A 15,431-nucleotide genomic window follows, 5' to 3' on the forward strand; every position below is an offset into this window, starting at 1 on the left:
TCCTCCCGAATTTTGTGTGCACTGCTTGGATTTTCAGCAACTACAGATTTTCTGTTTGTCATTCAGAAGGGGACAGATTGAGGTCCAGATCACAGACTTGGTAAAACAAAATCTGGTCAGATGCATGTAATTTGCTACTGAGGAAATACCACATATCAGAAGTTAATATCTTTTCCATGGAGTGTTAAACCAAGTACATTCATTTGACCTATCAAACAAATACTAATAAAAATTTACAGGAGCCTAGTTCTTCCTATGGTAATAGACAGAATATATTCTTGCAAAAATATGAGATTCCATATTATATGGACAGGATTGTAATGTCTAAATCAGGACTGCACAGCAATTTGCTGTTTACACTCAAATAGTGGCTACAATTCAAACACATTTCATTAAAGATTGCGGTATCTTGCTTGTGAAAGGTGCTTTGAAAGAGCTTTCTGTACCTATCCTGAAAAGTAATACAAATCTCAGTGTGTATTAGCACAACTCTGCACATAAAATTATGATGCTTCTTCTGGTATTCAGTCTATTAAGGGTAAATATCCAAAACTTATCAATGTAGATAATCTCCATATTTCTCTCATCAATGTACAGGGTACAAACTGTACAAAGCTTGCTTACAGGAAACAGGCCTCTATAGAGTCAAGTAGCTTAATCCAGAATAGCACTCTCTCAATCTCACTACACCATGGTATTCATAATGTCCCTATATAGTCTCCTACTAAAGCACCAATTTATGTGAAGTACTCTTCTACCTACAAAATTCACCCTAATGATGTTGACAGATTGTACAATTACAAAGGTACATCCTAGGCAATTTTAACCTGATCCTTGACAACCTGATGCACTGATAGTGCATCTTCAAATGCCCCTGAAAACTTCCCCGGAGCACTTTACAGAAGTAATATTCACACAACTTGAGCAACATTAAAATACATCATCATATGCAATGAAATTTGGTGAAAATATGGTCTCTGGGAGCAGCTTAGAAAGGAAATTAGAGTTTGGGCTCAGGTGGCAGAAACCATGGAGGTCAGAGAACTCAAGAGTTATTACGTCTGAAGATGAATAGAGGGAGGAGGGCCAAAGCCATGGAAAACATGATCACTAGTACAAGGATCTTAAATTTGAGGTATTTCTGGATCCGAAGACAATGCAGACCAGCATGCACAAAGGTGCCAAGTGTACAGATAGGCAACAAATTCCTTCATGCACTCAAATCATAACCTAAATTGTTAGTGTATTCACATAAATGTCTGAAGCTTTAATGCCAGAGGTGGGGTGGGGTGGTTAATGAGCATATGAAAGAATAGATTACTGGGAAGTAACTGAAGGAATGGAATTGTTGGGATTGGTCTGAGTGTTGTAACAGGCTTAATGAGATAAAGAGCTTCCTCCTAAATGATGAGCGAATATGAAGCATGAAAAACATCTGAGATCATAAACAGTTTTACCACAGAGAACTATAGTAAATTCTTCCTGCTACAATTAACTAATGAAGTAGTTTCAAAATGACACCTGATTTGGTGTGTGCATCTCAGTAGACATATCAAGTAGTAAAAGCCTCTGACGATAATTAACAGATAGGATGAAATAAATGGACTATAACCTCACTTTCAGACAAGTATGGACTTCAAATAAGAATTTTTTATTTAACTTTAGGGTTCAGGCATAAAATCACATTAGAAACTCTAGCCAAATATCTAGTCGAAAATACAAACTTATACCTCCAAAAATAAAAAAAATTATGCTTTAGCTTGCAAAGAAACAGCAAAACAGAAGTAATCAGCTGAATGATAAACTGCAAAAGAACACAACTTATAAGAAGCACACATTTCTGAATTCAGTTACACAGAACAGAAAAAGGAAACTTAAATAAAAAAGATTTGCGATTGGAATAATTCCAATTGGGACATTTCTTGATTCTTAGGAAATGTCGGTTTGGCAAAATCTAAGGCTGCTCACTAACTTTTGAGAACACAAAGGCTTCTTAATTTGTATGCTTATTAGAAGTAATGACGGTACGTTCAGAGAAACATTGCCATCGCTGTTTGATTGTACTAACATTTCTAAATGAACATTCAACAGTTAAATTGTAAAAGTCTTTAACAATTCAAGTAAATCAGGTGACCCTTGCCATGTTTTTTCTTGTTCCACCAAGCTGCAGTCCTAACGATCATTGCTTTTTAAAGACAATTAAAATATAAAAATTGCTGGAAATACTCTGCAGGCCAGGCTGCATTTGTAGGTCAAGAAACAGAGTTAACTTTCCAGGTCAAAGATGAAATGCTCCAACTCCACTGACCTACAAGCATTGCTTGTAATTTTGATGCAATTACCATCTGTATTTTCATGCATCACAGGCAACACCAGGAGTCCTGTGTGGAAATGCAGGTGTTCTCCTGTGTATGGAAGCAGGAAGAAAGGTGAAGCACCTTCTCACTTAGTCCACAAAGTAATATAAGCTGCTTAAGGTGAATGCTATATTCCAGCCAGTGCAATTTGTGAATGGCTAAGCACCCAGTACTGGCCTGGTGGTATCATGCGAGTAATATTCCACCAACTAATGAGCAACTAGTTTCTTTTTCCACAATTGATTTCCCTTTCTTTAATCTTCTATTCATATTAATATCAAAACTTGTTAGCATATAAAAATCACTTATTTGACAATATTATGAAATGCCTTAAAGCAAAGAGATCTTGTTCTCACCCCACAATAGACACTAGAAAGTGCAGCTAATTCACTTTGGGCCCAATAGATTCATGACATTCTATTACTCCACACAACTTAACTCACCTATTAACTTTTCTTTTCTCTCTTGTGCATTTATCTAGCTTCCCCTTCGACATGCTTAAGGCCTGCAACCCCAACTATTTCACCAAGCTTCAATGCCCAAATTCTTCCTTGTGACTAAAGATACTTGGCTCAAATTTCCCACTGGATTTTATACTAATTATTATTCTGTAAAGATGGTCCTAGTTTTGGATATGGTGCTACAGTAGATGTTAACCATGCCTCAACCTTGTTATTCTTTTGACTGATGAGTGCCAAGGACAAATACAGTATTTCAAGGAATCAGCCAAACATGACAAACGTATGGCTTGATTACTCAACTTATTGCAATCATCTCCAAGTCAGAAGATTGTGGCTTGAATAATCACTCCATGGTTAAATGACTGCTACTCCTAATGTTATAAATAAAAAAAAAACCAGAAAAAGCTGGAAACACTCAGCAGGTTGGACAGTATTTCATGAAAGAGACAAAGCTAATATTTCAGGTTGGACAGAATAGGGGTTTAAGTTGCAGAGAACAGTGTGGTCTCAGACTGAAACCTTTAACTCTGTTTCTTCTTCCACATAAATCACCTATCCTGAGTGTTCCCAGGATTTTCTGTGATAATACTTTGTTGTGATGTCAAAATAACATGCCGTCATACTTAAGCTCTCACAATGCAACTCGTGGAGAAAAGCTCTCCAGCTAGATAAGCAGCATTCTGCCTTCATAAACACCAGAGCAGATCAGTTTCTCAATTACCTCAAAGCTGTAGTGCAATCTTGTTGTGGAAACAGATTACTATTTATCTCCAGAAGTTGTGCTCAATCATAGCAGTGCCTAAGATGAGCGGGGTGAGCTACCTCAATGACTGTTATCTGGGGAGCATTCGCACATTCTGTGATGAAGTGCTTTGAGAGATTTCATCATGTTTAGAACTAACTCCCAACAAGGACCTGAACCTGTTGCAGGGCTGCAACAGATGTAATCTCACTGGCTCTCCACTCAGCCTTGGACTATCAGACAACAGCAGTACCTGCATCAAATTGTTTATTGGTAACATCTCAGCATTCAACTTCATCACTCTCACATTATTAATCAACCAGCTTCAAAACCTGGGGCTCTGTACCTCCGTCTGTAACTGAATCTTTAACTTTCTCACTAGGAGACCACAGCCAGTCCGGATTGGAAATAACATCTCCTCACTAGACAATCAATGTAGCTGAATCTCAAGGATGTGTGCTTTGCCCACTGCTGTACTCTTTATAAACATGATAATGTGGCTTGGCACAGCTCAAACATCACCTATAAATTTACCAATGGCACAACTGTTGCTGGTCAAATTTCAGGTAGTGATGAGGAGTGAAATAGATTACTGGTTGAGTTATGTTACAACAACATTGCACTCAATGTCAGTAAGATCAAGGAATTGATTGTGGACTTTAGGAAGGGGAAGTCAGAAGTACACCCACCAGTCCTCATAAGGGGTCAGTAGTGGAAAGGGTAAGTAGCTTCATGTTCTTGGGCATCAACATCTCAGAGGACCTATCCTGGGCCCAACATACTGATGCAATTATGAAGGCAGCACACCAATGACTATATCTCATTAAGATTTTGAGGAGATTTGGTATGTCATCAAAGACTCTAGGAAATTTCTACAGATGTACCATGTACTGCATTCTTCTGGTTGCATCACTGCCAGATCTGGAGCCTCCAATGCACAGGATCACAAGAGGCTGTAGAGGGTTGAACACTCAGCCAGTTCCATCATTGACACAGCCCTGCTCATCACTGAGAACATACTCATAAGATGGTGCCTCAAGGAGATAGCATCTGCCATTAAGGACACACCATCCTGTACATGCCATCTTCTCATTAGTACCATTAGGCAGGAGGCAAAGAGCCTGAAGAAGCACACTCAATGTTTTAAGAACAGCTTTCTCCCCTCCTCAGAAGTCTGAATGGCCCATGAACACTGCCTCATTATTTTGCATTATTTATTTTTGTGTTTCTTATTGTACAATGGCATTTTAATGCATTACACTGTACTGCTACCAAACATATTTTACAACATGTGACAGTGATAATAAAGCTGGTTCTGATTTATTGCATCATAAAGGCTATTTGGCCCACTGAGTCTATACTGGCTTCAAGTAACAATCTAGGTACAGTCAGCCCTCCTTATCCGCGGGTTCCGCATCCATGGATCCAACCAATTGCGGATCAGAAAAACCCGGAAGTTCTCTCTCCAGCACTCGTTGTTTGAGCATGTACACACCATTTTTTTCCTGTCATTTTCCCCTAAACAATACAGTATAACAACTATTTACATAGCATTTACATTGTATTAGATATTATAAGTAATCTAGAGATGATTTAAAAGTACAAGCAGTCCCCGGGTTATGAACGAGTTCCATTCCTGAGTCCGTCTTTAAGTTGGATTTGAAGTCGGGACAGGTACATTTGGTATTATGTAGCCTCAGTAAAACATTTGTCTTAGTATATAGTTTATCTTTTACCTTTCTATGCTTATAAAACACATAAGAAACATATGTATTTCAATAATTAAACCACTGTGTTGCTTAGTAATAATTGTAGCTTTCACTGGGGCAGGGCCTTTCAAATGCTCCGTTAAAATTGTTCTAATCATTGACCAACTGTAGTCTAATGCTTTTCCGATGACCAATGGAGTTTCACTTCTTTCCAATCGCTTTATTACTTCCACTTTATTTTCCAATCGCGATCATGATTATTTTCGTGAACAGAAACCCTGCGGATTCAGAGCTGCACTGATACGGGTTAAGTAAGGTCCAGGGTTCCACTGGGTCCTAAAGACCTCCGCACTGAGACAGATTAAATAAGAGACTTGAGCATCTGCGTTTTTTGGTATCCATGGGGGATGCCGGAACCAATCCCCCACGGATAAGGAGGGCCGAATGTAGTTTCACACCACTGCCCTCATAGCAGTGGTCCTGTAAATTTTCTTTAAAGATGTTGAGGAAACTCCCCTTTAAATACACTTCCACTTCAAAGACACTTACAATTCAGATATTCCCCCTCCCTTATTTCACTTATTGCTCTTCTGTTAAACGCCTCATTCCCCTGGTTATTGGGAATAATCATTCTACTTAATGTTCAAAATCATGAAAAATGTAGGCTAAGAATCCCTCACAACTTCTGCTGTTGAAAAGAACAATTCAACTTCTTCAGTGCATCAACATACAATAACTAGCTCCTCAGCACTGGAACAATTTTGGTAAATCACTACTACAGATCTCTGATACTTTCACATCTGTCCTAAAGGGTGGCATCTAGAACTGGATTGATACACCTTTCTTTCCACTGCCTTCAACATTGATGACATGTTTGTAAATAATAAAAAAAAACTACTCATAGTGGAAATGAGAAATAAAACAGAAAACAGAAAATGCTGGAAATACGTGACAACTGGAAGTTTTAACAATTTCTGCTGATGCCATTCGACTGCCTTTTGGAAGTCCATATATAAAATAACTATGTCTCATCAAATTTCTTACACATCAAAAACTCTATTGCTGGTTAGTTTGCCACATCATGCTGGCTTTCTCCGATCAATCTATTAGTCCAAGTGACTGCTGATTTTGACCTATTGCTCCAAGTGCCTCACCACTACCTTTTCAGAAAATTAACCACTTCTTCCTTCCCAAGGCTTGAGTAACAACTTCCGTGACAAAGATCGGAGCAAATACTCATTCAATATATTAGCCACACTTTCTGCCTCAGCAAGATTTCTTTATTGATCTCTGATTAGCCCCAGCAACTCTCCTCTTACAACCTTCTCCTCTTCACTTGCCAACAGAATGTTTTTGGATTCCCTTTTATGCTTGCTGCCAGTCTTATTTCATCCTTTTTCACTTCTGCTCTGTTAACTTGGGTGGCGGAGTGGAGATATACCTCTACCAACGGAGATGTGGAGCACTCCTGCTCTCCGCTAGCCTGCAGGTCATCTTTGGGCAAGGTGCAGCACCTGTTTACTGATCAGGGTCACTTGAAGCCATGGGAGCAGGTGGTGGATGGTCGTATGAGCAGCTGGTGAATATCAGAAGTTCTGCAACCACTGACACCAGGCAGACAATCTCTGAAGAGTATTGATAATGGTTGGGCTCACCAGTCTTGTAAGGACACTGCCCAGAAGGTAATAGCAAACCACTTCTGTAAAAAAAATTGCCAAGAACAATCATGGTCACGGTAAGACCATGATCATCCACAAAATAAGACTTGGTGCATAATGAATGAAGCCCTGTTAATAAACCGGCTTTAGTTATGTGCTTTTTTAAAAAAAAACGCTCCACTGGAAGGACATTGTACAATGTTAAAGATGCACTGAGGAGAACATAAATACAACATCACCTCAACTAACATTTCAACACTATTTTCAACTTTTTTCCCTTGAAAAATAAAGGGAGAGCATGTGCTTCTGACAGCGTACTATTTCCCAAGTGTATCACTAGGGCAACTGTCTTTCAACAAAAGAACACCAAATGAAATATAATCATGGCAATTTGAGAATGAATTCAATTATTTATTTTTTGGTTTTGTTAAGGGATGTGGGTATTACAGACAATCTCTTTTAATTTAAAGCATATAAGTGCCAGCTTTCTCAAAGGTGGTGAGATGGTGGTGAACTTTCACCTTGAACCACTGAAACTCTGAAAGAACTGAGACCAAGCTTCAGAATTTTGACATAGTGATAATGAAGCAAAATATTTCCAAGTCAGGATGCTGTGACACGAAAAGACATTTGTAGGCTCCAATGACACTTCTGCCTTTGTCCATCCAGTTGATCTATGACAACAGCTATCAAAATGAAATTTTAAATGGCTTGGGAGCATCTTAAAAAGGTACATTGCACAGGAAGTGGTGGGATGCATGGAATGCCTACCAAAATAGTTGCTTCGTCCTGGAATCTATGTAGTTTTCATGTAGGTGGAGCTGTACTTATCCATGCATCCCTGATTACCTAAGTGGTGGAAAAGTCATGAGGTGGGGGGGTAGGAGTTGCAGAACAACCAGCCTCTGACCTGTTGTGTAGCTTGTCTAATTCCTTTTAAATTAAAGGAAAACTCTATGATAATTACTTTAGGCTAATTTGGAAATGCCACTGAATGACTAAAGAAACAGACACTTGTTTGCATCAATAAAAACAAATTCATGCAGGAACCAACACCTGACAGCACATGCTTGAATATTATCGATATTGGGGGGAGGTGGGACAATGTGAGAGCATGTAGCTGGCCTTGGTGACTCCAGTAAAGACTGTTCACAACATTTCTTTAACTTTCAACCACTCTCCTTGGTGAAAAGCAGGATTCAAACTAGTGAAAGCTATTCCCTCTTCTAACCCCATTCAATTCTATTAGCACTCCCTTATGTACAGTCAGTTAAATGCTGCCTTCACAAAGAAGGCATCTAGCACCTGAAATTCATTTCCTTTCGCTATGTTTAGTTCAAGGATGTGGTGAAGCCTGGAATCAGAGTCTAGAGGAATTCACAACCGTGGATCAGTGAGGTGGGAACTCTCCGTGGCACCTTCTACTGTTTTGATTGATATTAGGTATATTCCACAAGGCGCCATGGTAGAGTAGCAGTTAGCATGATGCAGTCTAGCTCAGGATGTCATAGTTCAGAGTTCAATCTCAGCATCCTTTGTAAGAATCTCTGTACATTCTCCGTGTGGAATGCGTTGACTTTCCCTGGGTGCTGCAGTTTCCTCCCACAATTTACAATGGTCATTGGAAATTGTCCTGCGATTGCATTAGGGCTAAATCATTGTTGGGGGTTCCTGGGCAGCATGGCTCAAAGGTCCAAAAAAGGGCCTTGAGTTCTTACCTGCACTGTTTAAATTGGGTTAAGTTCAGGACTCTGATTAGGCCACTCAAGGATATAAATTTTCTTCATTTGAAGCTACTCCATGGTTACTCTGGTAGTGCGCTATGGGCCGTTGTCCTGCTGAAACACAAACTTCTTCCCTAGTTTATGGTTTCTGGCAGAGACCAGCAGGTTTTTAATCCAGGATCTCTCTGAATTTAGCAGCATTCACCTTCCCATCAAACCCAACCAGATTTCCAGCCCTTGCTGCTGAAAAACATCCTCATAGCATGATGCTACCTCCACCATACTTTACAGTAGGGATAGTGTCACCTGGCTGATGCACAGTATTAGATTTGTAGCACACGTACTGCTAAAGAAAGACGATTATCCTCATTTTTAAAGTTTGAAAAGCCTCACTTAGAACAGGGGTAGGCAACCTTAAGCACAAATGATTTTCTAGCATGCATTACTCATTAATTTGAGGCAATACATAACTAGATGTTCCCATATTTCATTTTTATGGCCTTTATCTGGCCTACCGTCTGCTCATTAATACACAATCCGCCCCACAGAGGCAAAAATGTTGCCAACCCCTGACTTAGAAGATACGGTAAAGATATTGAAGAAGGTCTTGTGGTTGGATGAGACTAAAGTGAAACTTTTTGGCCTCAACACCAAGCAATATGTGTAATGCAAATCTAATACTGCTCATCAGCCAGGTGACACCATCCTTACTGTAAAGTATGGTGGAGGCAGCATCATACTATGGGATTGCTTTTCTGAAATGGGTCAGACCCTTGATAAATCAGGGTCTAATAGCCCTTCATTTAAACTTTGTAAAGACAACCTGGGAGATGAAAATGATTTCCGCAGACCGTCGGCATCATTAAATTAAAAAAAACTAGGGAATGAGATATGGCCACTAGATGTCTGCTGGGATTTGGGTAACAGTATCAAAGCAGAGGAAGCGCTGTGGAAATGGAGGTGTGCAGAAAGGTGGAAATTATTAATGTCGAAATGGAGAAAGACAGCCGAGGAATTAAACACCAACAATTGGGAACATAATGCCCGAAGACAAGGGATTAGTGTATATGACCAGCAGGGTAATCCTAAATCTTGGGAGGTTTTGAAGTATCTGTGTGAGGATTACGATGCTGACCAGAGTAGGAGAGAGAGAGAGCTTAAGGAGGGTTCTCTCGAGTAACCTGCTAATAAAGAGTTAAAGTTACTTTCACTGTAGTACGTGGTGTCTTTGCATCGGGTAGATCGAAAGAAGTTTAAAACAATTTAGCACCCCAGATGGGACCTCAAGACAAGGTAAATCCGTAAAGACAGTGTCGGTCGATTCTGTGGCAACGACCTGAGGTGGATGGGCCCACAAGGCAAGATTTGCCTCGATCCCTCTCATTAGTTGACCACTTTGATGACCCTTTCATCTGATGGGTGACCCTTTGACAAGCTCCTGAAGAACCACAGTTAAACTACCCGAGTACTATGGTAACTCAGAAGGTGAGGTTTAAGTCCTCAAACTTAAAGTGTAAGAAGGTAAGGTTCGAGTCCTTACAATTAATTTTTAAAAAGCTAAGGTTCAAGTCCTTACAATTAAGGTATAATAAGGTGAGGTTCTAGTCCTCACACTTAAGGTATCTGGGGTTAGAGATCTCAAAACTTTGAAGTACAGTGGATAATATTGTTTGAAAGTGCCTGTCTCGGACACCCTGCCTTAGACTGGTTGTTAAGAGGGGAAATCCCCCACGCGACGATCAGGACCCTGAAGTGGGTGCAGAGAGACACAGCACTAGGTTACAGAAGGGTAAGGAGGGAGCAGCATTATTAGTTCAGGTGCCTACTGAGATATGGAGCCAGTTGGGTCTTGTGTCTCCCCACATCACCTTGTCAGTGGCTATGGGACACAAACCAAAGGAGTTAGGGTTTCTAGCCTGCCGACCGTAGGAACAGGCAGACCCGAGCCTCCTCGGAACTCCCCAGATGTTATCAGATGGAATTTTGACTTATTACCTTAGCCCTTTTTCGGTAACAGGCTGTGTCCATCGTCACCAGTCTCACCACCTCGTCTCGGATGAGCCAGCCCCTGACTTATGGGCCGCATCAAAGGTTGAGGTAGGTCTAACCTCTGTGACCCCAGTGCAAATTCGGGTGAAACAGTGGGTACAGCTGCCCTCCATTCCACAATACCCCCTTCGGAAGGATGCTGTTGACAGTGTCACTTCCCTGGTGGGCTCTTTTTGCAAACAGGGCATCTTGGTCCCTTGCCAATCACTTTGTAACACCCCTATTCTACCCGTCCCCAAACCTGAACAGAGAGAGTGGCGCCTGGTACAAGATTTACGAACGATAAATGAAATAGTTGAACCTTTACATCCCGTCGTCCCCAACCCCACCACCATTCTTAGTAATGTCCCTGTGGACTCAAGTATTTTCACTATCATTGACCAGCAGCATGCGTTTTTTTTGCAATTCCCTTGTCCCCTGAATCCCAGTATTTGTTTGCCTTTACTTTCCAAGGCCAGCAATACACTTGGACATGCCTTCCACAAGGATTTGTCCACTCCCCAACCATTTTCTCTCAAATCCTACATAACCAACTTAAGGACTTGCAGCTGCTGGGTGGGGGGGTCATCCATTGTCCAATACATAGACCACCTGTTGCTAGCCAGCCCTTCTGAACCCGCCAATAGACAAGAAAATAACAGGCTCCTTAATGCCCTCCACTCCTGGAGTAAAACTCATAAGGTAAAATGTGCTCAACGTAAGGTGAAATTCCTGGGCACCCTATTGAGTGCATATGAGAGACAAGCTCACCCCTGAATGAGTAACACCCCACGACCAAACACACCGAAGAGTATGAGGGTCTTCTTGGGCCTAGTGAACTTCTGCAGACAGTGGTTACCCAACATTGCCCTCCTAACTAAACACCTCTCACCCCTGGCGTCCAGCCAGATGGTGGGACCTTTCAAATTCACACAAGAACAAAGGGATGCTTTTAAACAGGCATTGGCCAGTGTTCCGGCCCTGGGACGTCCCCTCTATGACCGCCTCTTCCAGTTATTTGTTACTGTCCTGGAAGACTGCACTACAGCAGTCCTTACTCCGACCCATGGAGATAGGAAAAGATGGGTGGCATATTTCTTCACCCGCTTAGACCCAGTGGCAAGGGGTCTCCCACCATGTTCACAGATGCTCCCAGCCATTTACTCTCTCGTAACAGCAGCCTCCAACATAACTGTGCAGCAGCCTACAGTTGTTTATTCCTCACACACTGTAACTGCGCTTTTGACCTCCCAACAAACCTCACCCAGGATAGATTGAACGGATATGAGGTAGCACTCCTTAATAATCCACATATCACCTTTGCCCACTGTACTACCATCAACCCCGCCATTTTTCTAGAAAGCCCACCCGAGGATCTCACCGAGCCACCCCATGGCTGTTTAAAGCAGAACCACTTTCTGACTACCCCCCCCCCACCCCGATCGCTCAGATAAGGCTTTCCTTTTTAATTTAATCCTTTATGTCGACGGTAGTTCCTCTGTCTCTGAGTGTGGCAGTCGCTTCAGCGGCTATGCAGTTGTAAATGACTCAGCTGTGCTCGAGTCTGCATCCTTGCAGCCCCCTGTATCAGCCCAAAAAGTGGAACTCTTTGGCCTAACCAGAGCTTGTATTTTGAATAAAGTGGCTAACAACTTTACAGACTCCTGCTATGCATTTGGAGTCGCCCATGACTTCAGCCTCATGACTTCATTTCTCACTTCCACAGGAACTCCTATTCAGAATGCTTTGTATATACAGAACCTCCTCAGGGCCATCCTCCTCCCAAAACAATTGGCAGCACACCTCTCCGATTCCCTCCCAAGGCACAATATGTTTCCCACACCAAGGCTACTGTCACCTGCTCAGCTTATCGTATGGGCAAGCATTTGTGCATTTATACTCTTTTTATCAAGCTCATAGCTGCTATGACCTTTAAAAAAAATAGCCAGGGTCACAAGCGGCCTGCGAGAAGCTGACTTCTTAATATTACACAGGGACCTGTCAGGTTGGTAGGAAGATGGATGCTGTTAAATGTAGAGAGATCCTGGATTGCACTGCTTGATCAATTTTATCAGGAGGAATGGGCAAATCTTGCTCCATCATGTTGTGCAAAACAATTAGAGACTCATCCAAAAAGACTACTGGCTCTAATAGCCACAAGAGGTGGTTCAACTAAGTATTGGGAAAAGGGGGATGAATACTTTTAAACTGCTAACATTATAGTTCTTGAATTTTTAGTTTTTCATGCTTTATAATTTTGGGGCTCTTCTAAGAAAAATGCTCTGTGAAACTTTTCAAAATCCCTGGTTGTAATACTCATCTATGTGAACAAAAAGTTGGGGGCTGAATACTTTTTCAGGGCACTGTGCAAGCCAACAAATACATATGTGTTTATTGACTAAATGTCAAAAGGACCTCCTCAGCTCGCATAGATAGAAAATTCTTAATATTCTCCATCCTCTTGGTGGAAAAATTCCTTTTCATCTGTCTTGAATGGCAAACTGCTTATGCTGGTACCTTGACACTTGTTTCTAGATATTCTAGTCAGGACAAACATCATCTATGGATTTACCCTATCAGACTTCTAATCATTTTGCTTATTTCAATGAGATCATCTCTCATTCTGCTAAATTTGAAGCAATATGACCCCAGTCCGACAAAGCTGCCATTTCAGGAATCAAACTAACAATGCTGCACTTTGTCTATTATAGGCCTACATGCAATATTTCAGAAGTCATCTTACTGGAACCCTGTACAACAGCAAGGCACTTGGTACTCAAATTGTCTTGCAATAAAAGCCCATTTGCCTCTTAAATGCTTGCTGACTCTCCATCTCAGCCTTCAATGACTTGTATACTAAGAATAAACAGGTCCTTTGGGACATGAAAAGCCTTCAATCTCAAACAATTAAAAAAAATACTTTGGGTAGAAATAAAACAAAGAAAGTGCATGACCTCACATTTTTCTAATTGTATTCCATCCGATTTCTGTGCTTATTTACTTAACAAAAGTACAGAGCCTCTGACAACTTTTTTGTGATGAACAGTTTGAGAAACTGACAGCTAGACTCTGAAGAGATTGCTAAATACAACAATCAACTGCAAGTTCTTGCATCCATTCATCAAAAGGTACATATTTTTATTTCCATGCAGTCAAATTGGTCACAAATTTGCCTTTGGCTTTCAATTGAAAAATCTCAAAACATATCCTTCACTACAGAGCAGCTCCTAAAACTGTGACCTCTACCAGACGAGGCCAAATGTAACACCTCTATGATCCAAATGGAAAGTTGAGCAATATTGGCTTAGAAATATAGCACATTATTTCACTGATGCTGGGTATAAACCATAGAACAAAGAACAGTACAGGCCCTTCGGCCCACAATGTTGTGCCAACCCTCAAACCCTGCCTTCCATATAACCCCCCCCACCCTAAGTTCCTCCATATACCTGTCTAGTAGTCTCTTAAACTTCACTAGTGTATCTGCCTCCACCATTGACTCAGGCAGTGCATTCCACGCACCAACCACCCTGAGTGAAAAACCTTCCTCTAATATCCCCCTTGAACTTCCCTCTCCTTACCTTAAAGCCATGTCCTCTTGTACAGAGCAGTGGTGCCCTGGGGAAGAGGCGCTGGCTGTCCACTCTGTCTATTCCTCTTAGTATCTTGTACACCTCTATCATGTCTCCTCTCATCCTCCTTCTCATGAAGCACCCTAAACAATAGCACAGTAGAACCTTTACCAGAAGGCTGCCACACTTTACCATTATGTTCAAGCGAGGGTAAAGAGTGGCAATATTCTTATCCTGTAAATCAGTGGTGTACAACTTCCATGAAAAGAGAAAGGTTAGCAATCCTTATCACCCGAGGTAGAATTATGCAAAAAGTAATAGTTCTGAATGACCTCACGTCTGTTCAGCAACACCATCAATTTCAATGCAGAGGGGATTACAAAAGGAATTCAACAGCTATGGGCTTTAAATTAAATGATGGAGGCTGGGTTCAACAGCCTGGATGACTCATGGATAAATTAAAAGGGAAGGAGTACAGGAGAGGTCACTGAAATCTCCAGAGTAAAATGGGAAATTTAGAAATTTATTAATAATTTAATTTCAGTAACATGGAGGCAAAATTGAAAAGAAAGGTGGTGAATACAGGATTGAAGACGTTATATTTGAATGCACACTGTCTGCGAAGTAAGGCAGATAATCTTGTACTGCAGTTAGAAATTGACAGATATGATGCTGTGGGCGTCACTGAATCGTGGCCGAAAGGGAATCATAGCTGGGAGCTTAACATCAAAGGATACACATTGTATTGAAAGGACAGGCAGTTGGGTAGAGGGGGTAGGGGGTGGCTCTGTTGGCTAAATAAAATGAAATCAATTCCTTAGGAAGTGACATAGGCTCAGAAGACAAAATTCTTGAGGATAGAGTTAACAAACTGCAAGGGTAAAATTACACTGATGTGAGTTATTACAGACTTTTGAATAGTAGACAGGATGTGGGGTACAAATTACAATGGGAGATTTTTAAAAAGGCATGTAAATAGGGCATTCTCATGAGGGATTTCACATTATGAACAATATTTGATTAGAGAGCTTAAGGTAAAGGAACCCTTAGGAGGCAGTAATCATATATGATGAATTAATATTTGAAAGAGAGAAGCAAAATTCAGGTGCATTGGTATTGCAGTGGGGTAGAGGGAATTACAGACACACAAGAGAAGAACTGGCCAAAGTTGCTTGGAAGA

General features: G+C 41.0%; 1 protein-coding gene across 4 annotated transcripts in view; it reads right to left on the reverse strand.

Moving 5' to 3' along the window:
* Positions 1 to 15,431, reverse strand: part of bahd1 (bromo adjacent homology domain containing 1) — a 71,967-nt gene that overhangs the window by 14,426 nt on the left and 42,110 nt on the right. The window lies entirely within an intron of this gene.

The sequence above is a fragment of the Hypanus sabinus genome, chromosome 2 (assembly GCF_030144855.1).
Source record: "Hypanus sabinus isolate sHypSab1 chromosome 2, sHypSab1.hap1, whole genome shotgun sequence".
Classification (NCBI taxonomy): Eukaryota; Metazoa; Chordata; class Chondrichthyes; order Myliobatiformes; family Dasyatidae; genus Hypanus; species Hypanus sabinus.